The sequence below is a fragment of the Sminthopsis crassicaudata genome, chromosome X (assembly GCF_048593235.1).
Source record: "Sminthopsis crassicaudata isolate SCR6 chromosome X, ASM4859323v1, whole genome shotgun sequence".
Lineage (NCBI taxonomy): Eukaryota > Metazoa > Chordata > Mammalia > Dasyuromorphia > Dasyuridae > Sminthopsis > Sminthopsis crassicaudata.
The window spans coordinates 28660123-28684875 of NC_133623.1; the positions used below are offsets into that span (position 1 = coordinate 28660123).

Sequence of the window (24753 nt, forward strand, 5' to 3'; positions counted from 1 at the left end):
GGAAACAGAAAGACACACAAAAAGAAGAGACAGACAAAAAGTCAGATATGAAAGAGAGAAATAAAAAGACAGAAAGAGACAGAGACAGAAAGAGGTAGAAAGAGACAGATATAGAAAGGGAGACAGAGAGAGACAGAGACAAAGAAACAGGCGACAGAGAAACATACAAATACACATTGACAGACAAAAACAGAGACAGTGAGAGATGGAGAGACAGAGTCAGAGACAGAATAGAGAGACAGAAGCAGAGGCAAAGAAAGAGACTGAGAGATGCAGAGACAGAGACAGGAGACAGTCAGACAGAGGAAAAGAGATAGAGAGAGAGAGAGAGAAAGACATAGAACCAGACAGAGACAGAACGAGAGACAGAGATAGAGATAGGCAGAGAGAGAGAGAGTCAGAGAGAGACAGAGAAAGAGACAGAAGAAGAGAGACACAGAGAGACAGAGAAATAGAGAGACACAGAGAAAAAGATAGGGAAAGGGAGAAACAGAGATAGAGATAGACAGAGACAGAGACAGAGGGAGAAAGAGACAGAGACTGAAAGAGAGACAGAGATAAGACTGATGCAGAAAGAGACATAGTCAGAGACAGACAGAGACCAAGAGACAGAGATAAGATAGAGGTAGAAACAGAGAGAGAAAGAGACAGAGACAGAGATAGAGACAGGCAGAGAGAGAGTCAGAAAGAGAGACTGAGAAAGAGACAGAAGGAGAGAGACAAAGAGAGAACTAGAGAAACACAGAGAAAAAGACAGGGACAGAGAGAAACAGAGACAAGACAAAAGAGAGACAGAAAAACAGTGAGAAAGACAGCTGCAGATAGAGAGACAGAGAGGGAGACAGGAAGAGACAGAGAGTCAGAGAGAGACAGTGCAAGAGACAGATACAGAGAGACAGAGGTAGACAAAGACAAGAAGAGAGATAGAGCGAGGCAGAGCCAAGAAACAGAGAGAGAAAGAGAGAAACAGACACAGGGAGAAAGACAGATGCAGACAGAGAGAGAGAGAGGGAAAGAAGAAGAGACAGAGACGGAGACAGGAAGAGAAAGAGAAAGACAGAGGCAGATTCAGAGAGACAGAGAGCGAGAGAGACAGATAAGCAAAGAGAGAGACAGAGAGAGACAAAGATAAAAGCATTCAAAGAAAGAGATATTGAGACAGAGGACAGAGAAAAAGAGAAATTGAGAGGGAGACAGAGAGACAGAAAGGGAAAGAGAGAGGCAGAGACAAATAGAAAGTGACAGAGAGACAAGAGATAGAGACACACAAAAAGAGAGACAGAGAGAAAGAGAGACAGAGAGAGGTAGAGAAACAGAGATAAAGAGACAGAGAAAGACAAAGACAGACAGACAGACACAGAGAGAGAGGGAAAAAGAAGAGACAGAAATGGAGAGAGACAGAGACAGAGACAGAGAGAGAGAGAGGCAGAGAGACAAGGATAGAGAGAGAGGAGACGGGAGAGAGAGGGACATACACAGACACACACACAGACAGAAGGACAGAATGAAAGAGACAGAGACAAAAAGAGAGACACACACATACACTCACAGAGACAGACAGAAAGACACAGAAGACAAGACAGAGACAGAGACAGAGAGAGAGACAAATGGACAGAGAAACAACTAGAAACAATATGAATTTTTCTATCAAATCCGTGCAAACATGGACGGGTCCATTTTTGTCTTTGTATTCCCAGCACTCATTGAAGAGCCTGGCAAATCACAGGCGCCAAATTAATGCTTTTTCGTGGATTAATTGACATATAAAAACATAACACGGTCTCTTGGTGACATCTGGTGTCCAAAGTCGGAACAACAGGTAAGCTTAGCAGTACGCGCGCCGTCCTGTGGCCGGCTCCGGTATTACACATTCAGTCTGCCATCCAGTGTCCAAACGCTGGTATTGCACTTCGGCTCATTTTAAATCCCAGATTTTCTGGGTTTTCACTGACAGGACCCACTTAGGGCCCATTGAAGCAGCCTGAAGGGAGCAGAATGGAGTCCAAGGGAAGGGGGAATTCTGGGAGGGAAGAAGAGTGATGGATTCCTTCTGTGTCAGCAGGAATTCACATTAAATGCACCCGCTACAATTCTTTACCCCATAAAAGTCCCGCACCCACAATTAGCTCACCCAGAAGCGGGGACAGCTCCAGGGGGTTTCAGTCCCCAATGGCCCGTGGCCCATCCACAAGGGCCAATCTCAGGGGAAATAAACCCCGGGTAAACAGCCGATGATTTTAATGATAATTCTTAACTTTGAAGGGAACTTAGAAATAAATATCCCAGGATGGACTGAAGTGTGACCTTTATTAAACCAAGCACGCAAAGGACTATCTGTCTAGGTGTCCAAGGCTTCTGCAAGAAGTCATCATGTCGTATTACTTTATAAAAAAGTTGATTGTGATTAAGTGAGGGGACTCCTGTGGTCCTTCTAGTAAGAAGCCAAAAGGGGATTTGAATCCGGCTCCTCTCCCTCCAGGGCAGTGTTCTTAAAAATGGACTGTTTCTCCATCTCTGTCCCACTGTGGCTCTCCATGCTGAACAGAGCTGCTCCTGTTGCCTTTCAGTCACCTCCTGCCTCATTTTCCTTGTCCCTGAAGCTCTTCCATATGACTAAAGGGGGCTCCTAGTCACAGACTTGGGCCCAGAGGAATCCCGGAGGCCATCTAGTGCTCTCCTTCCTCTGGCAGAGACCGAGGAAGATGGAGAGATTTGCCTGAGATGAGGAAGCTGGGAAATGTCTGAGGAAGGATTTGAATCCATGTCTTCCTGACTGCAAGGTTAGGGGTGCAGCTAGGAGATCCTGCTGCCTCCTACCTCTCATCCCAAGTGGTTCTTTTCACGTCAATTCATTCCCTTCTGAAATTTTAAGGGAAAAACAGTTTTCCCCAAATACAAAGTTCTGTGTAGATGCCTGTGAGCCTGAACTGAACTCTTGTTTTTCCTGCCCATGACCTGGTACTGTCATGAAGGAGGCCTTTGCCCCGAAATTTTAGCAAAAGGACAGGTTGGAAAGGCTTTCCGGGACAGCTCGGACGATGACGGATATCTGCAGGTTAAACACAATGGTCACTCCCTCAGGAAAGCTTATTGAGACCTTCTGTAAGTATGTTGTCACATGAACACTTAGAAACCGAGTCTCTACCCTTGGCAAACCTATGGATGACAAGTCCTAGTTCCTCTTCAGAGAAGATCCTGGCATACAGTGGGAATGGGGGAGGCCTGACTCCCCTGGACACCTAGCCCTGGGAGCCAAGTAAATAACAGGAATATAACGGAATATTAAATAGCAAAAGTGCAATGACTATGGATCCTGGATTATTACTAATGGCTCCTTTCTTCCTTTGAATACTCTGCCTAGATTGAATAATACTCCTGTAAGTCCCAAAGGGGGCTCAGGTAACCTGGCAGCATTTTGTCTTCCTGTTCCTGGAATAAATTCAGTCTGCAAAATCTGGCTCAATACGTCATTTCCTTCCTAGCCATTCCCACATTCCGAGAGAAATAGAGTCCTCATGCTCCCAAGTGACATAATAAAAGAGCAAAAAACCAATCGTCCATAACAACTGAACCCAAGTTGTGACCACTCCCGAGGGGAACAAACCCCATTTTTCATAGTTCTGCTATGCTATGTGAACAAAACGACAAAAACATTGACCAGGATGCCATTTGCTGTCTGTTTTCCTGGAGATCTGAGGATCTCCCTGAGATGACAGATCTGTCAGGGGTTTTCCACAAAGGAATGCAAAATGCTCTGGAGACATCAGCTGATCTCACTGGATAACTAGTCTGAGGCAGGAAGGTTACATGACTTGTCCAGGATCACACAGCCAATAAAAGTTCAGGGCTGGGACTGTCCATGGTGCCATTCAGCTGCTCCCTGTTTTAAATTTTAATGTCTTCCAACTTTCCTAAGGCTTTTGGAAATCCTTTACAGTTTCCTGAAGCATTGAAAGGCTGAGCAGTTTGTCCAGGGCCACAGAGAGTACAAGTCAGAGACAGGAGTCAGAGACAGGACTTGAACCCAGGTCCCTCTGACTCTGAGGCCAGCTCTCTATACTATTGTCCCTCTCTTTCTTGGCCCACAGTAGGCTCTTACTAAACCATTCTGTATTGATTCATTGGATTCTTTTAAATGAAAAAATGAAAGGGCCCTTTGTGCTCAGAGAAATTTTGTTAAAAGAAATCTTATCCATTTCCAGAGTAGGAGGCAAAAGCCTGCTTCCCCAGGTGGTAAAGAGCCCAAGGGAGATGGGAGGGAGCAAAGGCTGTTTAATGTGGAAGTCCCACATTAGGGAAAGTCGGGCTCCTGACACATCCCTGGGTATATCTGTGAATTCTCAAGAATCAGAAACACTTACCATCAGAGACATGCAATACAAAGGGTTTTCTTTTTCAGTTTAACAGCTTCCTTTTCTAATAAACTAGGTGGATTAATTGTTATCTTTTCAATTTCTTATAATCAAAGTTTATGCATTTTATCTTTTATAATTCTTTTTCTCCCTTGTTAGGTTAAGAATATGTCTTATCCATAGCTGTGAGAGGGATATAACATGTTTCTCTTCTAATTTTTTGATAGTATGATCAAGATGAAATATCTAGTTAAAATATAGTATAAGATATTGGTCTAATTTCTCCCAGAATGCTTTCCAATGGTCTGAGAAGTTTTTTATTGAAAAAAAGCGTTCTTTACTAAATAATTTATTTTTTACTACTTTATGGAGCATTAGCTCTTTGAGCAGCACTGTTTCTTACACTCCCTTGCCAATCCATTCCATTTATCTACCTCCCTCATCTAGGCCCTTCTACCTTTCTATTTTGTAAAAGCTTTTTATTTTCAAAACATATGCACAGAAAACTTTCAATGTTCACCCTTACAGAATCTCGTGTTCCAAATTTTTTTTCACCTTCCCTTCCCTGTACCTCCTCTAGATGGCACCTAATCCAATAGATGTTGAACATGTGCCCTTCTTCTCTACATAGTTAGTTCCATGATTATGCTGCACAAGGAAAATCACATCAAATGGAAAAGAAAATGAAAATGAAAAAGTACAAAGAAGCAGCAACTAAAAATGTGACAACACTGTATTGTGATGCACATCCAGTTCCCACAGTCCTCTCTCTGGGGGCAGATGGCGCTCTTCCTCACAAGAGCATTGGAACCGGCCTGAATCAAGTCCCTGCTAAAAAAAAAAAAACATGTCCATCAGACTTTATCATCGTATAATCTTGCTGCTGCTGCTGCATACAATATTCCTTCGATTCTGCTCATGTCACTCACCACCAGTTCATGTAAGTGTCAGCAGGGCTCTCTAAAATCATTCTCCTGCTCATTTCTTACAAAACAATAATATTCCATAACATTCATATACAACACCTCATTCAGCCATTCTCCAACTGATGGGCATCCACTCGCTCAGTTTCCAGTTCCTTGATAATACAAAGAGGGCTGCCACAAACATTTTTGCACATGTGGGTGCTTTTGCCATTTTTAAGATCTTTTTGGGATAATAGCATGGTAGAAACCCTGCTGGGTCAAAGGGTATGCACACTTTGATACCCTTTGGGCATAGTTCCAAATTGCTCTCCAGAATGGGTGGATCTGTTCAGAAATCCACCAACAATGTGTCAGTGTCCCAGTTTTCCCAATACCCTCCAACATTCTTCATTATCATATTTCCTGTCATCTTAGCCAATCTCAGAGGTGTGTAGTGGTGTCTCAGAGGTGTGTTAATTTGCAATTCTCTGACCACTAGTGATTTAGAGCATCTGTTCACATGACTAGAAATGGTTTTATATCTTCATCTGAAAGTTGTCTGTCCACATCCTTTGACTGTTTATCAACTGGAGAATGGCTTTGGTTCTGATACATTTGTGTTAATTCTATATATATTTTAGAAATGTTATCAGAACTATTAAAGGTAAAAATGTTTTCCCACTTTATCGCTTCCTTTCTAATTTTGTCTGCATTAGTTTTGTTTGTATAAAACTTTTTAACTTAATATCAAAATTTATCTGTTTTGGGTTCAATGATGAGCTGCAATTCTTCCTTGCTCACACATTCCTTTCTTTTCCATAGAGGTGAGAAGTAAACCTTCTGATGTTGTTCTACTTTGCTTATAAAATCACTATGTCTAAATCATGACCCATTTCGACCTTATCCTGGTATTTGGTGTTAGATGTGGCTCCATGGCTCGTTTCTGCCATACTAGGTTCCAGTTTTCCATTCTTAGCCAATACCAAAAGGTTTTAATGACTGCTGCTTTATAACATAGTTTTAAGTCTGGCACAGCTAGACCACTTTCACTGGCATTTTCTTTTCATTAATTCCCTTGAAATTCTTAGCCTTTTGTTTTTTCAGGTGAACTTTGTTATTTTTTTCTAGATCCCTAAAATAATTTCTTGGGAGTTTGCTTTGTATGGCCCTTAAAAAGTAGATTAATTTAGGCAGTATTGTCATTTGTACAATATTCTCTTGGCCTACCCATGAGCACTTGGTATGTTTCCAACTGATTAGATCTGACTGTTTGTGTGGAAAGTGTTCTGTCGTTGTGTTTATAAAGTTCCTGAGTTTCCCTTACCAGATAGATTCCAAAAATTTTTTAGTATTGTTAGGTTAAGATTTATAATTTGCGCCTCAGAATGGCTCACTCCCACAAGACCTGAGATACCAAGTTGTATGAAAATGTTTAATAAGAATGAATTATAAAAAGGGAAACAAGAGTTGATAGTGCACTTCTTACAACAAAAGCACTTAAAATGTTTTATGATTCATATAACTAGTATAGTACAAAGAGGTACATAGACCAGAGGGGGAGAGAAGAAAGAATACATCACTGATTCAGGGAAGCACCAACTTGGCCAACCTTGGCCTGGGGAATCCCAGGTCACAGCCCTGCAAGTCCCGACTGTGAGGGTCCCAGGCAGAGCGTCCCCCCATGGTAGAGTTTCCAATCTGGGTAAAGAGCTTTCAGGACTTAAATTTCCCAAGGAACCAAGGTGGCCACATGCCAGCAGTACTGACTTCACTTCCTTGAGCTCATCCAGACGGGGCCCATTGCTGCCAGAGTCTGTCATGAGTGAAGCTTTACTCGCGGAGTGGCTAGTTCCAGTATATGGATAACACATCCTCCATGGATTTGGCCAGAATCCCCCCGGGACGGTGTTCTTCAAGCTATATTTGTTCCTATGGTTATTCAGCAGCTGCAAAACAGGGGTGAATAATAGTTCACTGTACTATAATTACCCCATGGATGAGGAGGGAAACTGAGGTCCGAGGCCTCTGGAATCTTATCCTTATCCCCATATCTTCCATTCGGCCTTCAGTTTATGTAGGCCGTAGGCCATTTCTGGTTTTAGTGGCACAGGCTGTCCCCCCGTGTGCTGTAAAGTGAGTATAGAATTCTGATCTATATGTATATATTGCATACTGATGATAGCGCTAACCATACAGCAACGAGCAGCAGGGGGTGGGCTGTAATAGAGAAATCTCCCTGAGCAGGAGCAGATTTAGAAAAGAATCACACAGTGATGAGTATCAGAAGTGAGGAAATGGGAAGCTCCGGTTCATTTGCCGGCCACTGTGTGCAATTGTGTGCTATGTTCATCCAGAGCTCTCTGATTCTTCTGTAATGTGGCCTTGACATCTGAGAACAGAGATCAGAGGGCTCGGGGTAGGATTTGGACATGGACACAGAGAGATCTGTGTAAGGAGAGGCAGAGGTCTGGCTACCCAGTCCACAGTAACTGCGCCCACTGCGTCAGGGGAAAAGCAGAAATCATCCCCCTGCCAGTGGAGGCACCAAACATGCACTAAAGCACCAGAGAAAGGGGCACTCGCCCTCCTGCAGACAGGTCAGTAACATCACTAGGGGGTCCACATAGCAGCTGCGAGGAACCTCCACACACCAGAAAAGTTAGCCAGTGGGCACAAAGGGAGGTCACACAGACAGGGCTCCATGTGCCCAGTGACCATGGCACAGCAAGGCCTCAACAGCAAGAGATCTAGTCAGCTAAAGAAGGGGTTACAGTATCCACGTCCATATACTGTCCTGTAACATGTGGTAAAGCAAAATCAGTGTATCAGCCGAGCGGAATACCCCCAACCTGGCTCGTTCCAGGGGGAGGGGGAACCATGAAATGTTTTCCAGGTTTTTCCCACTAAACAGTCATGCAAGGTATGATAAGTGACTGACACACTCTGCTGCCTTCAAAGGCCATCCATACTTCAGTGGTGCTGAAATCATGGAGACTCACTGTACATTCTCCCCTGTGATCACTGTCAGTAAGTCCACCCACCATGTGAACTTCTTTAATAGCCATGTTGGGACGGCTGAGGAGCCACCCATAGTGTCCTGGGGAATCTTTATTCCTACACCAGTACGGCAGAGGCCAGTCTTCCCAGGTCCAAGTCCGGTGTCTTCCCTAGTAGCCGAAAGATCCAGCTGCTGCTGGTGTCCCTCCATAGGGAGCCACAGTAAAGAAATCATCACATGACCAACACTTCACAGTCTCAGAGGATGTTCATGACTTTTATCTGCAGATTGGAGGGCCCCATTCTAGAAAGTGGAGTACCATCCGCCACAGGGCGGTTATTTAATTGTGGGAAAGTGTCACATAGGTTATCTTTCCACTTAGATGATGCATTATTACCTGACGTCTTCAGTTTTTCTTTTATTAGCCATTCATGCTCTCAGTCAAGCCAGCAGCTTGTGGATAGTATGGTGTGTGATATATCCGTTCTGTACTGTGGGCCTGACAAGAGGGATCAGTTTCTTTCCCCTTAAAATGGGAACTATTTGCTCTGTGAATCTGCACTGGGCAACCATAATGCAAAGCAGTAATATCCAAGGTTTGCCATGCCCTCTCATCTGTGCAGGCCATTAATACTCCAGAACAGAGGTTCTCAAACTACGGCCACAGGCCAGATGGGGCCCACTGAGGACCTTTATGCAGCCTGCAGGGCTCTGGCTAATGGGCTGAGGGGCAGAGACAGAGTGAGAGCTTTTGTGTTTACTACAGTCCGACCCTCCAACAGTCTGAGGGACAGTGAACTGGCTCCTATTTAAAAAGTTTGAGGACCACTGCTCCAGAATGTGGGTCCACACAAGTGCAGGTCTGTTGACATCCCTGGCTCCGAGGTAAGGGTCCACTATCATCAATTTGCCAAATGTGTGCAGGCAGCCTTCCTCTCCCAATTCCCCTAGTATGTTCTGGGGGAAAGGATTCTCTCTCTATGGGTGACCCTGTACACATTGATCAGTCATTTGTCTCACTACAGAAAGAGGGATAGATATTCCCCTAACAAGGGCCCTCCTGCAGGAAGCTGGGGGTCCCAAACACCCTGCGGTTACATGGAGCCGTCTGGCCCGGGGCCACAGTTCTTCAGATGTGTCCGGAGTGATTCGCCTGATTCCAGTCTTGGCCAACCCGTGCCCGTGTGCCTGATACTCATGTTCCAGAGTGTTCTATGTGCGTCTACAAGAAAACTGAAGTGTTAGTATTTTGAGCCCGGCCTATGTGTCTTTGCACATCCCATCTCCCCAGACGTGTTTCCATACAAGTACCTTGTAATGCTGGACAGGCATCCATGTGGTTATTCTGATAAGGTCAAAAAGAGAAAGCCCAAGATACAAATAAGTGACAGGAAATTCCTGTCTTAGGAGAGGTCAAAGGAGATAACTTGAGACAAATGATTAATAGAATTTTAAAAATTCTTGTCTTATTTACAAAACTCTCTGGAACCTCTTGGATAACATCTCTATACAAACTTTGTTTTATGACCCTGGTTATGTATAAAATGAATTTCTGAAATTGTATTCCTCGCCCTCGGTATCCTTGCCTTGTGCCCGCCAACTTGTTCTGGCATCCTGGCCCTTTCCAGGCAGGTCTGGCCTTTAAGCTCCCTGGAGGTCAAATGCCTGCCTATCCCTTTACTATCAATAAAGACTTTGTTTTAATACAGCACTGAGTAGCGAATTCATTGGCTATCCTTACCTGGCCTTGGTACTTTGGGGAAGGAGAGAGAGAGAGGTAATCAGACAACCAGAAAAGGAGCTGATCCAACTTAGATTAGAGCCTCAGTTTCTCCACATCAATTCCCTTTGCCCAGGAATCAGGTGACACTGTCCTCCTTTCTCTCCTTCAGTCACCTGACCTACAGCAACCAATGCAGCCCCCTGGCTGCTTCCCCCTTTTCTGGTAGTTTCAAGAGTAACTTTTGGGATAGATTATGAGAAACGGGATTCCAGTGGCGTTCCTGTGCTCTGCATTCTGCAGGTCCATCAGTAAAGCACCCATGTTTGTTCTAATCTAGGGAAAGTGTGTCAATCCCTGCAGTATTGCAGGAAAAGGGCGAAGTACTTTAGGAGTCGGGTATTCTTTTCCAGCAGGTCAGAGGTTTGGGGCGCTTCTGCTATCTTTTCATGCAAGACCGACGCCCCTGACTTGCAGCTTGGTCCTGTTCTGTGTACATAATTTCCATGTGATAATGCTAGATTTTTGAGCATGTCCGATTCCATGAGAGATTCCTAATGGGAATGTGGGGTCTCACTATCACCTCATGATGGATGGTTAATGGTTCTGTTTCCACCAGGGCCCCATAAACCGCCAGTAACTGTTATTGAAAGGGCTTGTCCTTGGAACCTGCACCAGGTCGTTTTCTAGCCCCAAACCCTCCTGGAACCTTTTTACCTCCCTGCTTTTGCCTGAGCTCCAGTTGCTGTAATCACTTGATGCAGAGACTTGTTATTCCACTGGCCCTTCCTTTAAGGGCCCCAAATCTCAGGCAGCTTGTGTTGCTCTTTTTGCTTCCTCCAAGGCTTTCTGCTCTTTTGTCCCCCATTCTAATTCTTACTTCTTTCTGGTGACTCTAGATAAAGGCCCCAAATGAGGTATTTGATTCCTCCAATATGCAGACAAACGTGTACAGTTTGGAGCTTCCTGGTCAGTAGTGAGAGGAAGGAAATCTGCTCTCTTTGGCTCAGCCTTAGGTAAAACTTCCCAGTGTGCTGCACTGCACCTTGTCCCCAAGAATCTAACTGATGGGAGGGCCTGTATTTGGGCAGGATTTGCTTCCCATGCCTCATTTTTCTCCTGAGTAACTGTATCCTGCACAGCTTGGTCCACTGATTCTTGATCCATTCTTTGCATCATTATATCATCTGTCCAGTAGGCTCAAAGTATTGTATCAAGTTTTAGCGCATCTAGATGTCGCGCCAGGACCCAGTGGCTGATGGCAGGCCTGCGTATATGACCCTGGGGTGGGCGAGTAAAAGTGTACTGTCGCCCTGGCCAGGTCAAAGCAAATTGGTCCCATGGAGCAGGATCTATGGGAATGGGGAAGGAGGCATTAGTCAGATCAGTTACTCCCTGGGTGTGTTTGGATAGTTCCAGTGAAGGTAATGGGGACTGGACTTGCTGACTATACTCATAATGATAATTATTCAGTTGCCTGTAACCTACTGTCATTCTCCAAGACCCGTCTGACTTCCCTACTGGCCGTATTGGACTATCCCACTGGGTGCTGGTAGCGACCAATACTCCTGCTGCCGGGTACTCCTCAATAGCAGAAATTACCTCTTCCTGTGCCCCAGGATTCTATACTGCCGCAGTGCAATCTTTGTTGAGGGTATTGGGAAATGAATGGGGGCAGAGGAAGTTTCCTCATCACTACTGAAGCAGTGTAGACTTTTCTTTCAGCAAACTGATGCTGTCCCTCCGGGGGTCGGGTCGTCGTCCCTCTCAGAATATCTATACCAATCATGTATTCTGGCATCTGTCCGGTTACCACAGACCATTCTAGCTTTGGGGATTGTCCAGTTTTCATTTGGAGATTAGTCTGAACTGCTTTAACTGCTGAACCCCTGATCCTGAAATGGCTACGGGAGTTCCCCTTTTGAATTTTGTTGGGTTGCTGTATATTAGGGTGGTTTTGGGTCCGTGTCAATTAGGGCACTAACTGTGGTAGTAGAGCCCTGTGTCCAACAGATCGCTCCCCTTATGTTAGACCCATAATGTTTCCGAGTCATCCTTCCTACAGGGGCCTGGCCTTCATCCCCTTCTCCTCTCAAATGCTCCAGACTGGGATATAGCGAAGGTCAAGCACGGGGAGTCACCTTTGGAGCAACTGCCATTTCTCTAGCATTCTTTTCTCTTTTTCTCCTGTACATCTGCTTCCTTTCAGAGGCTGCAATTCCTTCAGTCTCCTCCCTTTTACTCCTGCTTTTAGTAAGGTGGCAAATAATTTTCGCCTAGACAGTCTGAGTGCTGTTAATCAGTCCCGGCCAATCATCACTGCCTGTAGGAGCAAGACCTTCAGAATGGCTGAATAAGTTTTGGCATATGAAAGTAATAGAATAAGATTGTTCTGTAAGACATGACGAGAAGGATGATTTCACAGAGGCCTGGGGAGACTTAGATGAACTGAGCTGAGTGAAGTGCCAAGAACCCAGAGAATAGAGTATACAGCAACAGCAAGATTATATGATGATCAATTATGATGCCCATGGATCTTTTCAGCAATGAGATGATATAGATCAGTCCCAAGGGTCTTGTGAGGAAGAGAGCTGCACCCAGAGAGAGGACAGTGGGAACTGAGTGTGGATCCCAATATTTTGTTTTCACTTATTTTGTTGCTCTTTGTTTGTAGTTTGTTTTCTTTGTTATTTTCTTTTCAATTTGATGTGATTTTCCTTGTGCAGCATAATTGTGGAACTATGTAGAGAAGAATGCCACATGTTCACCATCTATTGGATTAGTTGTCATCTAGGGGAGGTGGGGAGAAGGGAGAGTGACAAAATTCGGAACACAAGGCTCTGCAAGGGTGAATGCTGAAAACTATCTGTGTATATGTTTTGAAAATAAAAAGCTTTTTTAAAAAGAGAGGTAGAATGGCCTAGATAAGGGAGATAGATAAATGGAACAGACTGGCAAGGGAGAATCAGAAACGGTGGTGCCCAATAAGCTAGTGTTTGATAAACCAGAAAATAAATTATTTCAGAAAGAAGTCTTTTTTCAATAACAACTGCTTGGCAATTGGAAAAGCATACTGGGAGAAATTAGACTTACACCAAAATCTTACACTACCGTTTAAATAGATATTTGACTTTCATATTTAAAACCATACCATGAAAAAGTTAGAAGAGAAATAGATCATGTATCTCCCACAACTTAACCTAACAAGAGAGAGAAGGAATTATAAAAGATAAAATGCATAAACTTTGGTTACATGAAAGTGAAAAGTTAGACAAAAATCAATTAACCTAGGAGAAGAAAGGAAGCTGTTAAATTGAAAGAAAAAAAAAAAAAACCCCTTTGTAGCACATGTCTCTGGTGGTAAGTCCTTTGGCTTCTTGGAACTTCTTAGCTATACCCAGGGGTGTGGCAGTTCCCTCATGTGGGGCTTCTACATTAAACAGTGTTTGCTCTCCTCCAGTCTCCCTTGGGCTCTTTAGCACCTGGGGAAGCAGGCTTGTACCTCCTACTGCTTGAAAAGGATAAATTTTTAAATTTTTTTCACAAAATCTCTCTGAGCACAAAGGGCCCTTTCACTTTTGGTATGTAAAACAATCCAATAAACCAATACCCAATGGTTTGTTAAGGGCCTACTAAGGCCACCTCCATTTGCACTGGGTTTAATTAATTCCTTGAAATTCCTGACCTTTTCTCCTTCCAGATGGATTTTGTTATTATGGTTTTTTAGCTCTTCGGATATGCTGGATATGGCACTAAATGAGTGGATTAATTTAGGCAGTATTGTCATTTTATTCTATTTGCTCAGTCTACCCAGAAGCACTTGTTATGTTTCCAACTGATTAGACTTGACTTTATTTGTGTGGGAAGAGTTTTGGAGTTGTGTTCACATAGTTCCTGACTTTCCCTTGGCAGATAGATCCCCAAATATTTTATATTATCGGCAGTTACTTTAAATGGAATTTCTCTTTGTGTCTCTTGCTGTTGGACTTTGTTGGTAACATATAAAAATGGGGATGATTTATGTGGATTTATTTTGTATCCTGCAACTTTGCTACAGTTGTGAAGAATTGTTTCTAATCATTTTTTTATTTTTTCATTTATGTTCAGTCATATAAAGTGTGGGCACAGAGGGTCCCTTTGGACACCATAAAAATCATCTGTGCAGAGCCAATGCCAAGCGCCACGTGCAGTGGGAATATATTAGCCTCTCTCCCCATAAGTTCCCCTGCGTGTCATGGCGTCACCGCCCAGATATCAGGCTCTTCGGGGTCTGAAGCCCGGATTCCCACGTCCCCGAGAACGGTTTGAGATGCCTCTGGATGAGCTAAAAATCCCTGTAATATAAAAATCCAAGGCTGAAAAGATAGGTGAAGAAGAAAGGAACTTATTCCTATTTAGAAAATAATATCCCGTAGTGACTATTCAGTGACCCTGGAACCTAGACAGATAGTCCTTTGTGTGCTTGCTTTAATAAAGGTCACACTTCAGTCCAACTTGGGATATTTATTTCTAAGTTCCCTTCAAAGTTAAGAATTATCATTAAAACCATCGGCTGTTTCCCCTGTGTTTATTTCTCCTGAGATTGGCCCTTGTGGATGGGCCCGGAGCCATGGGGGACTGAAACCCCCTGGGTGCTGTCCCAGCTTCTGGGTGATCTAATTGTGGGTGCAGGACTTTTATGGGGTAAAGAATGTAACAGGGAATTCGAGCGGGTGCATTTAGCTGACACGGAAGGAATCCATCACTTCCCTTCCCTCCCAGAATTCCCCGTTCCCTTGGACTCCATTCTGCTCCCTTCAGGCCGCCTCAATGGGCCCTAAGTGGGTCCTGTCAGTGAATATGCAGAAAATCTGGGATTTAAAATGTGCCGAAGTGCAATACCAGGGTTTGGACACTGGATGGCAGACTGAATGTGTAATACCGGAGCCGGCCGCAGAATGACGTGCGTACTGCTAAGCTTACCTGTTGTTCCGACTTTGGACACCAGATGTCAGCAAGAGACCGTGTTATATTTTTAAATGTCAATTAATCCACGAAAAAGCATTAATTTGGCACCTGTTATTTGCCAGGCTCTTCACTGAGTGCTGGGAACACAAAGACAAAAATGAAACAGGCCCCATTTTCAAAGATTTGAGAAATAAATGCATATTATCTCTCATTATCTGTCTGTCTGTCTCTTTGTCCATCCTGTTTTCTGTCTCTGTGTCTTTCTCTGTATTTGTCCCTCTGTTTTTCTGTGTGTTTCTTTCTGTATGTCTCTGTCTCTCTTTCTGTCTCTGTTTTTCTCTGTCTCTTTGTCTCTTTCTTTCTCAATGTGTGTATGTCTCTGTCTCCTGTCTCTCTGTTTCTGTCTGTTTTGGAATGTCTCTGTCTCTATCTCTTCCTCCCCCTCTGTCTCTGGTTGTTTCTAGCTCTCTGTCTCTGTCTCCCTCCCCAACTGTCTCTAACTCTTTCTGTTGTTCCTTTCTTTCTCTTTCAGTCTTTCTCTCTGTCTCTCTATCTCTGTCTCTCTTTCTCTTTGTCTCTGTGTCTCTGTCTCTTGCTGTCTCTTTCTTTTGTCTTCTCTCTCTCTCTCTCTCTCTCTCTCTCTCTCTCTCTCTCTCTCTCTCTCTCTCTCTCTCTCTCCGTGTGTGTCTCTCTCACCTGTACTTCTGTCTCTTTTTCTCTTTGTCTCTCAGTGTGAATGTTTCTGTCTTAGTCACTTTCTGTCTCTATGTCTATATCCCTCTGTCCCGCTTTCTATCTTTGTCTCTGTTTCTTTGTCTCTTTCTTTTTGTCTCTGATTCTCTGTCTCTGTTTCTATGTCTGTCTCTTTTTCCTCTTTCTGCCTTTGCCTGTCTCTTTCTCGCTGTCTTCGTCTCTCTGTCCTTGTCTCTCTGTCTCTGCCTGTGTCTCTTTGTGTCCCTGTCTCTGAATGCCTCTGTCTTTGTATCTCCCTGTCTTGCTCTCTGTTTCTGTCTCTCTCTGTGTCATTCATTCTCTCTCTCCGTGTCTCTGTGTCTCTGTGTCTCGCTCTGACTTTGTCTCTCTCTTTCTCTGTTTCTCCCCTTTTCCTCCTGGACATCCTCCCTTCCCTCTTTGTTTCTTTCCCTCTTTGTTTCTTTCCCTCTCTCTGTTCTCTCTCTGTCTCTGTCTATTTCTCTCTTTGTTTCTTCTCCCCCTTTTCTCTCTCTTTTCCAACTCTCTTTCTCCTCCTCCTCCTTCTTCTCCCCGCCCCCCCCTCTCTCTCTCTCTCTGTCTACCTCCACCTCTGTCCCTTTCTCTTTCTTTGTCTCTCTGTATCTCTCCATTTCTTTTCTCCCTCCATCTCTGTCTGCCTGCCTGCCTGTCTGTCTCTCTCTTTTTCTTTCTGTTTCTGTCTCACTGTTTCTTTCACCTTTCTCTGTCTCCCTCCATTTCTCTCTGACTGTCTTGCCCTCTCTCCCTCTCTCACTGTTTTTCTCTTCCCTCTCACTCTCCCCCTCCCCCATTTTCTCTCTTTCTCCCACACCCTCCCTCTCTGTCTTTCTCTGTGTCTCCACTTTTTCTCTGTCTCCTTCTCTGTGTGTCTGTTTGTCTTTCTGTGTCTTTTTTTGTCTCTGTCTCTCTGTATTTCTCTGTCCCTCTCTCCTTCTTTCATTCTCTCTGTTTGTGTGTGTCTGTGTATTTTTCTCTTTCTCTGTGTGTGTCTGTGTTTGTCTTTCTTTCTCTGTGTGTGTCTTTGTCTCTGTGGCTGTCTCTGTCAGTCTCTGTCTTTCTGTCTTCTGTCTTAGTGTATCTGCTCCCCTGAATGCCTCTGTCTCTGTCTCTCCTTGTCTCTCTTTGTCTCTGCCTCGGTATGTCTCTGTTTCTCTTTCTGTTTCTGTCCGTCTCTTTTCTCTTCTCATTGTCTCTGTCTCTATCTTTGTCTCTTTTTTCTTTCTCTGTGTGTGTCTCTGTCTCTGTGACTCTGAATCTGTCTTTCTTTGTCTCTGTCTCTCTCACCCCTTTCTTTTTCTCTCTTCCTCCCCCTCATTCTCTGTCTCTGTCTTTATCTCTCTGTCTCTACATCTGTCTTTCTCTACCTGTCTCTTTTTCTGTATCTCTATCTCCCTCTCTCTGTCTCTGTCTCTATCTGCATCTTTCTGCCTCTGTCTCTGTGTCTCTCTGTCTCTATATCTGTCTTTCTCTGTCTTTTTCTGTCTATCTCTATATCTGTGTTTTCTCTCTCTATCTGTCTTTCTATATTTATATCTCTGTATCTTTCTCTGTCTCTGTCTCTCTGTATTTCCATGTCTCTGTGTCTCCCTCTCTGCATCTCTCTTTCTGTCTCTGTATCTGTCTTTCTCTGTCTCTGCCTCTTTTGTCTCTCTTTCTCTGTCTCATTATCTCTGTCTCTGTCTCTCTTTCTTTGTCTTTCTCTAACTTTCTGTCTCTATCTGCCTCTTTTTGTCTCTGTCTCTGAATCTGTTATTGTCTATCTACATTTTCCCTTGACAGAGATCTGCTTCAGATGACCATTTTGGCTTAACTCCCCTCAGGGCTTCAGCCCCCCACTGTGACTGTCCCCACTCAGGGCTTCCCTTTAATGGGGCCTTCCTCCTTGCTCTAGCTACCTCCATTCAGCTTAGTCTGCCAGGCAATGACCTTTGACCCACCTCATGCAAGATTTCCTTTCTCCTGCTTAATTGGGAAATTCCCTGGGGAAACTTGTCTTCTTGCTTAGTGTATCTGCTCCCCTTCTCCATTTTATATTTCCCATTCCTGGGGTCCCTTCATTTGGGCTACAACCTATTGCCCTAAAATATACCTTTTGTGAAAGAGTGAATTTGTCACTGTATCATTTCGAACTCCGTATTGCTATCTCAGCCACATCATAAGGAGGCACGAGGAGGATCATGGGTAAGAAACAGCAAGCATTGTACTCTGGTATTACTGTAGGATTTTCAGAGAGACATCAGGAAGGAGAAAACTGGAAAGCTTTGAATGGGCCAGGTTTTAAAGGACTCGAATGCCCCAAAGTGAATTTTATATTTAATATTGGAGGTAATGGGGAGCCCCTGCAGTTTATCGGGGGCTGATATGATCAGAGCCGCCCTTTAGGAAGACCATTTGGCCTGCTGAGCCTCTCCTGGATTTGTGTAGAGAGAGATTTTAGACAGGATGGGCAACTAGAAAGCCTTGCAATAGTCCAAGGAAGAGGTGATGAGTGAGAGGTTTTGGGTGAGAGAAGTAACAAGATTAGGCGACTGATTGGATTTGTGCAGAGTGAGAAGGAGAAGTGGAGGATTCTGAAGTTTTGGGGGTGGGGTGGGGCTGGGAAAATGCTGAGGGGAAGCAAGATGGTGAAGATGTGACAGTAATGGACATGAAGATTACTGGGATCCTGGAAAGTAATGGTGGTAGTGACACGGCTTATGCTGAGGCAGGGATCCTGGGAGTGTGAGGGCGATGATGGGTATGGGCACATCCGGGGGTTTCACAGTGAGAGCAGAGATTGAAAAGTCTGTAGGGAAGGGTCAGTGATACTGTTGGGATAGGAATACAGTATTCCTGGTGGTGAGAGAGTAACGATGGCGGTCCTGTTGTTCCAGGGCTGACTGTTTTAATACCAATATTAACTAGGGTACATAGGTCCCATGATGGTGAGAAAACGGCGATGACGATAGAGGTGGGAAAGTGGCACAAGTCTGAACATGGCAGTGAGATCATTTGTGTTGTGACCATGATTATGGTGATGTGACCCCATATTGGGCAGGAGACAACCAAGGTGTGCTAGGTGAAGAGCTGTCCTTGGAGCTGGGAAGCCTGGAGGCGAATTCCTCCTGTGAGAGACACTGCTTCTATGAGCCTTTCAGTTCTCCTGGTAATTCTTGAACTCAGGACTGCAGAAACCTTGCTGACCCACAGGGTTGTGTAACTAGCTAGAGCCTCCAATAAGCACTCTGTTATTAGAACTTTGAGGACAGCGAGAAAGTTTGTTGGGGGTTTTGGAATTCCTCCTAATTGTTGTGCTGTGCTGATACTGTCTCAGAGCATCTTTATTAAAAGACGCTATTGGACACACAATGGACGTAATGGAGCAATGTACCCTATAGAGCTTCATGAGGAAACCATGAGTGGAAGGTCTGGGCTTTAAAAGTTGAAACACTCATTTCCTGAATCCCTTTAATTCTGAAGAACATCAGCTGTTTCAACTGATGGGAAAATCCATGAGATATTACTATTTGGCGTAAGGTAAGAAGGCTCACGTTCTGTGCAAATGTTTGGCTGCACGTGAGAAGATGCACATCTCTTTCACAGTTTCTATCAGTGTGAAAAAAGCTTTAAAGCTGGAAAAAACCCCAAACAGAACATCATTTTTTATGTTCAAAGTCACAGGGGGTCCCTGTGGATACCAGAAAAATCATCTGTCCAGAGCCAATGGCAAGCGCCACGTGCAGTGGGAATATATTAGTCTCTCTCCCCAGAAATTCCCCTGTGTGTCATGGCGTCACTGCCCAGATATCAGGCTCTTCGCGGTCTGAAGCCCGGATTCCCACGTCCCCCAGAACAGTTTGAGATGGCTCTGGATGAGCTCAATATCCCAGTGATATAAAAGGAAGAAATCAAAAGCTAAAATGATAGGTGAAGAAGAAGGGAAATTATTGCTATTTACTGGTGACATGATAATTTGTATGAGGAATGAGCCAAGACACTCAGTAAGACAACAGCTTCACAAAGTTGCAGGCTACAGAATAAGCATTCTTCTACTACCTTTTACCATGAAATTACCATGAAATCCAAGAGAATATAACACACAGGGAAATCTCATTCCAGACAGCTACAAAATACCTCAAGTGTGTGGGAACCCCTTTACCCAAGCACACAATGGTTTGTATGACTTCAATTACAAAATATTTTTTACATAAACAAGAAATAAATTTAAATAGAGGGAGAAATGTTCAATGTTTATGGCTAGACCATGACAGTTTCATAAAAGTGGGAATAAATCCGAATTACTACAAAGAATTAGTCCATGAAGTGGTCACAATATTTGAATTTGCACTGGATGTTTCCATGGGAATAAATCAGTGACTATATTTTATATAGTTCATATTACTGGATAACATGAATTTAAATACATGCAACACCTGTGGAGGATTTGTCATTGCACTAATGGGGACCTAGCTGAAATGTCAAAGTTAATTGCAATTTTAAATTAGCTAAGGACTTCTCTAGGAAACTTGAGAAAATAAAGAAAAAATGAATTTGGAAAAACAGAAGTTAATAAACATCAAGGAAAATGATGATGAGGGAAAAAATTAGAACCCGAGGTTTGGTGGGGGTGAATGAATGTTGGGGCCGTCTTAGGAGCTCAAAGTATATGAGCCCTTTGATCTCAGAGGCGAGATGAATGAGGCGGGAGACTCACAGAGGGTGGACAGAGCTCCAGCTTATCATTCTGCACAGCCTGGTTGATGCACATTTTTGCAAGGACGAGCAGCGCATGAACAGTAGGCAATCCCCCATCACCATTCAGAGAAGCAGCACATGGGCTTTGAGTGTGCACGGTATCTGCCAATGGGAGGAGAGCGGATCCAGCCATCTAGCGTCTTGCTAACAGGCGACAGGCTCTGTCAAGGCATCCCTGCTCATTAGCAAATGCACTGTAACCCTCAGGCTCAACTCATTCCCTTGACACACATCCACTGCTCCTTGTGGATCAGGGCACTTTTGCAAGGTGGCAGAAACCTTAGTGTGCACCAAAGGTCAGGGTGGCCTCAGTACTCCCTCTCACTGGGGTCCCATTCCCTTGTATGTGTCCAATATATTTTGAACATATATATTTTTAAAAATAAAAAAGCTGTAAGTTTTAACAAAAAACTTTTAAAAAATAGAGAGTTAGATATATGGAACAGATTTGCTGGGATGAATCAGAAACCATAGTGTTCAATAAACAAATAAATAAATAAGTGCGTGTTCAATAAAGAAGAAAATATATTTAGGAAAGATCTGTGTTTTCAATAAAAATTGCTCACAAAGTGGGAAGCATTCTGGGAGAAATGAGACACAGAACAATATCTTATATCACATTCCTTTGTATATTCTGAATAGCTATCTGACCTTCATATTTAAGATCACATCATCAAAAAGTTAAAGGAGAAAACGATCATGTACCTCTCAGACCTATGGATGAGACTTATTCTGAACCAAACAAGGGAGAGAAGAAAGTATAAAAGATAAAATGCACAGCTTTGATTACATGAAATTGAAAAGTTTTCTAGATAGACAAATTTAATTCACCTAGGACAGGAGAGGAAGCTGTCAAATTGAAGAAAAAAAACACCTTTGTATCCCATGTCTCTGATAGTAAGTCTTTCTGATTCTTGAGAATTCACAGATATACCCAGGGTGTGTCAGGAGCCCAAATTTCCCTGATGTGGGGCTGCCACATTAAACAACCTTTGTGCTCCTCCCATCTCTCTTTTGTTCTCTTGGGCAGAAGCAGGATTGGGCCTCCTACCCCTCACAGAGAATAATTTTCTTTTTTACAAAATCTCTCTGAGCACAAAGGGCCCTTTCACTTTTTTTAAGTAAAATAATCCAATGATCAATACAGAATGGTTCATTAAGTGCCTACTAAGGCCACCTACATATACTTTGTGTTTCATTAATTCCCTTGAAATTCTTGACCTTTTGTTCTTCCAGATGAATTTTGTTATTGTCGTTTTTTTAGCTCTGTGAAGTAATGTCTTGGGAGTTTGCTTGGTATGGCCCTAAATAAGTGGATTACTTTAGGCAGTATTGTCATTATTATTATATTTGCTTGGCCTACCAATGAGCACCAACTCATTACATCTGACTTTATTTGTGTGGAAAGTGTTTTGGAGTTTTCCTCATAGAGTTTCTGACTTTCTCTTGACAAATAGACTCCCAAATATTTTATAATATCGATAGTTATTTCAAATGGAATTTCTCTTTGTATCTCTTGCTGTTGGACATTTTCTTTAGTAATATATAAAAATGCTAATGATTCATATGGATTTATTTTGTATCCTCCAACTTTGCTTAAGTTGTGAAGAATGGTTTCCAGTAGTTTTTTAACTGATTTCTTAGGATTCTCTAAGTTATCATCATATATGCAAAGAATTATAATTTGGTTTCTTCATTACCTACTCTAATTCCTTTTTAGCCCCTGGGGAAATTGGGCTTAAGTGACTTGTCCAAGGTCACAAAACTAGGAAGTGTTAGGTGTCTGAGACAGATTCGAACTCAGGTCCTCCTGACTTCAGGGCTGATGTTCTCTGATGCTCTATCCACTACGCCCTCCTAGGTGCCCCTCTAATTCCTTTAATGTCTTTTTCTTCTCTAATTGCCAAAGCTAAAATTTCTAAGACACTATTGAATAGTAATAGTGATAATGGGCAACCTTGTTTCACCCCTGATCTCAGTGGTAATCATTCTGATTTATCATGATTTCCTGTGATGCTTGTTGATGGTTTTGGATAAATGCTACTGATCATTTTTTAAAAACCTTTTATTTTCAAGTCATATGTATGGATAGTTTCTCAGCATTGACCCTTGCACAGCCTTGTGTTCCAGATTTTCCCCTCCTTCCCCTACTTCCGCCGCTAGATGGCAAGCAAACCAAAATAGATTACACATCTTAAAATATATGTTAAATAAAATATCTGTAAACATATTTATACAGTTCTCTTGTTGTACAAGAAAAATTAGGTCAAAAAGGAAAGGAAATGAGTAAGAAAACTAAATGCAAGTGAAAATCTACAAGAATGAGAATGATATGTTTGTATCATGCTTGTGAGCCACACTCAGTTCCCACTGTTTCTCTCTGTGTGCAGATGGCTCTCTTCATTGCAAGATCATTGGAAATGGCATTAATCTTCTTCTTGTTGTAAAGAGTCACATTCATCAGAATTGATCATCGCATAACATTTATGCTGCTGTGTACGATGACCTCCTGGTTCCGCTCATTTCACTTCTCATCAGTTCTCATCATGTAAGTCTCTCCAGGCCTCTATAAAATTATCCTCCTGATCATTTCTTATAGAACCATCATATTCCACTGCCTTCATATACTACAATTTATTCAGCCATTCTCCAACTGATGGGCACACACTCAGTTTCCAGTTCCTTGCCACTACAAAAACGGCTGCCGTAAACATTTTTGCACATGAGTCCTTTTTTTAAGACGTGTTTGGGATATAAGCCCAGTAGAAACTCTGCTGAGTGAAAGGGCATGCAGAGTTTGACAATCCTTTGGGCATCATTCCAACTTGCTCTCTAGAATGGTTGGATCCATTCACAGTTCCACCCACAATGTATCCTTGTTCCTGTTTTCCCACATCCCCTCCAACATTCGTCACGATCATATTAACTCATATTAGCCGATCTCACAGGGGTGTAGTGGTGTCTCAGAAGTGTCTTAATTTGTATTTTTCTTATCAGTAGTGATTTAGAGCATCTTTTCATATGATTAGAGTTTTTAATTTCTTCATGTGAAAATTATGTATTCATATCCTTTGACCAGTTATCAGTTGGAGATTGGCTTGTATTCTGATTAATTTGAATCACGTCTCTATGTTTTAGAAATGAGGCCTGTATCAGAACCGTTAAATGTAAAAATGTTTTCCCTATGTATTGTTTCCCTTCTAATCTTCTCTGCATTAGTATTGTTTATACAAAAATTTTTAATTTAATATAGTCAAAATTATCTCTTTGTTGTTCACTTATGACTTTGAATTTTTGGGGGGTCACAAATTCCTTCCAGCTCCACAGATCTGAGAGGTAAACTAACTTATGTTCTTCTAATTTGCTTACAATATCACTCTTTATATCTAAATTATGAACCCATTTTGATTTTATCTTGGTATGTGCTGTTATGTGTGTGTCCATGGCTAGTTTCTCCCACACTTGTTTCCAATTTTCCCAGTAGTTTTTGTCAAATAGTGAGTTCTTGTCCCTCAAGTTGGGTTTTGGGATTACTATGTTAGATTGCTATAGTTTGTTGACTATTTTGTCCTGTGATGCTAACCAATTCCACTGATCAGCTACTCTATTTCTGAGCCAGGACCAACTGGTTTTGATGACCACTGCTTTATAATATAGTTTTAGGTCTGGTACACCTTGGCCACCTCAATTGACATTTTTTTTACCATTAATTCCCTTGAAATTCTTGATCTTTTCTTCTTTCATGTTAACTTTGATATTATTTTTTACATCTGTAAAACAGTCTCATGGGAGTTTGATTGGTATGACTCTAAATAAGTAGATTAATTTGGGCAGTATTGTCACTTTTATTATATTCACTCAGCCTACCCATGAGCAATTGATAATTTTTCCGACTGATTAGGTCTGACTTTATTTGTGAGGGGTCTTGAAATTGTGTTTACATATTTCCTGACATTTCAGTCCCCGATGGACCTTTGGCCCATCCAAAGGGCCAATCTCAGAAGAAATAAACACAGGGGAAACAGCCGATCATTTTAATGATAATTCTTAACTTTGATGGGAACTTAGAAATAAATATCACGAGTTGGAGTAAAATTTGACCTTTATTAAACCAAGCATGCAAAGGACTATTTGTCTGGGTGTCCAGGGCTTCTGCAAGAAGTCATTATGTTGTATTACTTAATCAAATATTACCTTATATAAAGTGAGGGGACTCCCGCGGTCATTGTAATAAGAAGCCAAATGGGGATTTGAATCCGGCTCCTCTCCCTCCAGTGCAGGGTTCTTACCAATGGACTGTGTTCTCCATCTCCGTCCCACTGTGGCTCTCCATGCTGAACAGAGCACTTCCTGTTGCCTTTCAGT

At 42.7% G+C, this 24753-nt stretch overlaps 1 long non-coding RNA gene across 2 annotated transcripts in view; it reads left to right on the forward strand.

The window, feature by feature from the left end:
• LOC141548442 (uncharacterized) overlaps positions 1-24753 on the forward strand; it is a 155932-nt gene that overhangs the window by 10346 nt on the left and 120833 nt on the right. For both annotated transcript variants that reach the window (XR_012483949.1, XR_012483948.1), the window contains exon 2: positions 22779-22936. This is a non-coding gene — a long non-coding RNA (uncharacterized LOC141548442). The remainder of the gene's footprint in view (positions 1-22778; positions 22937-24753) is intronic.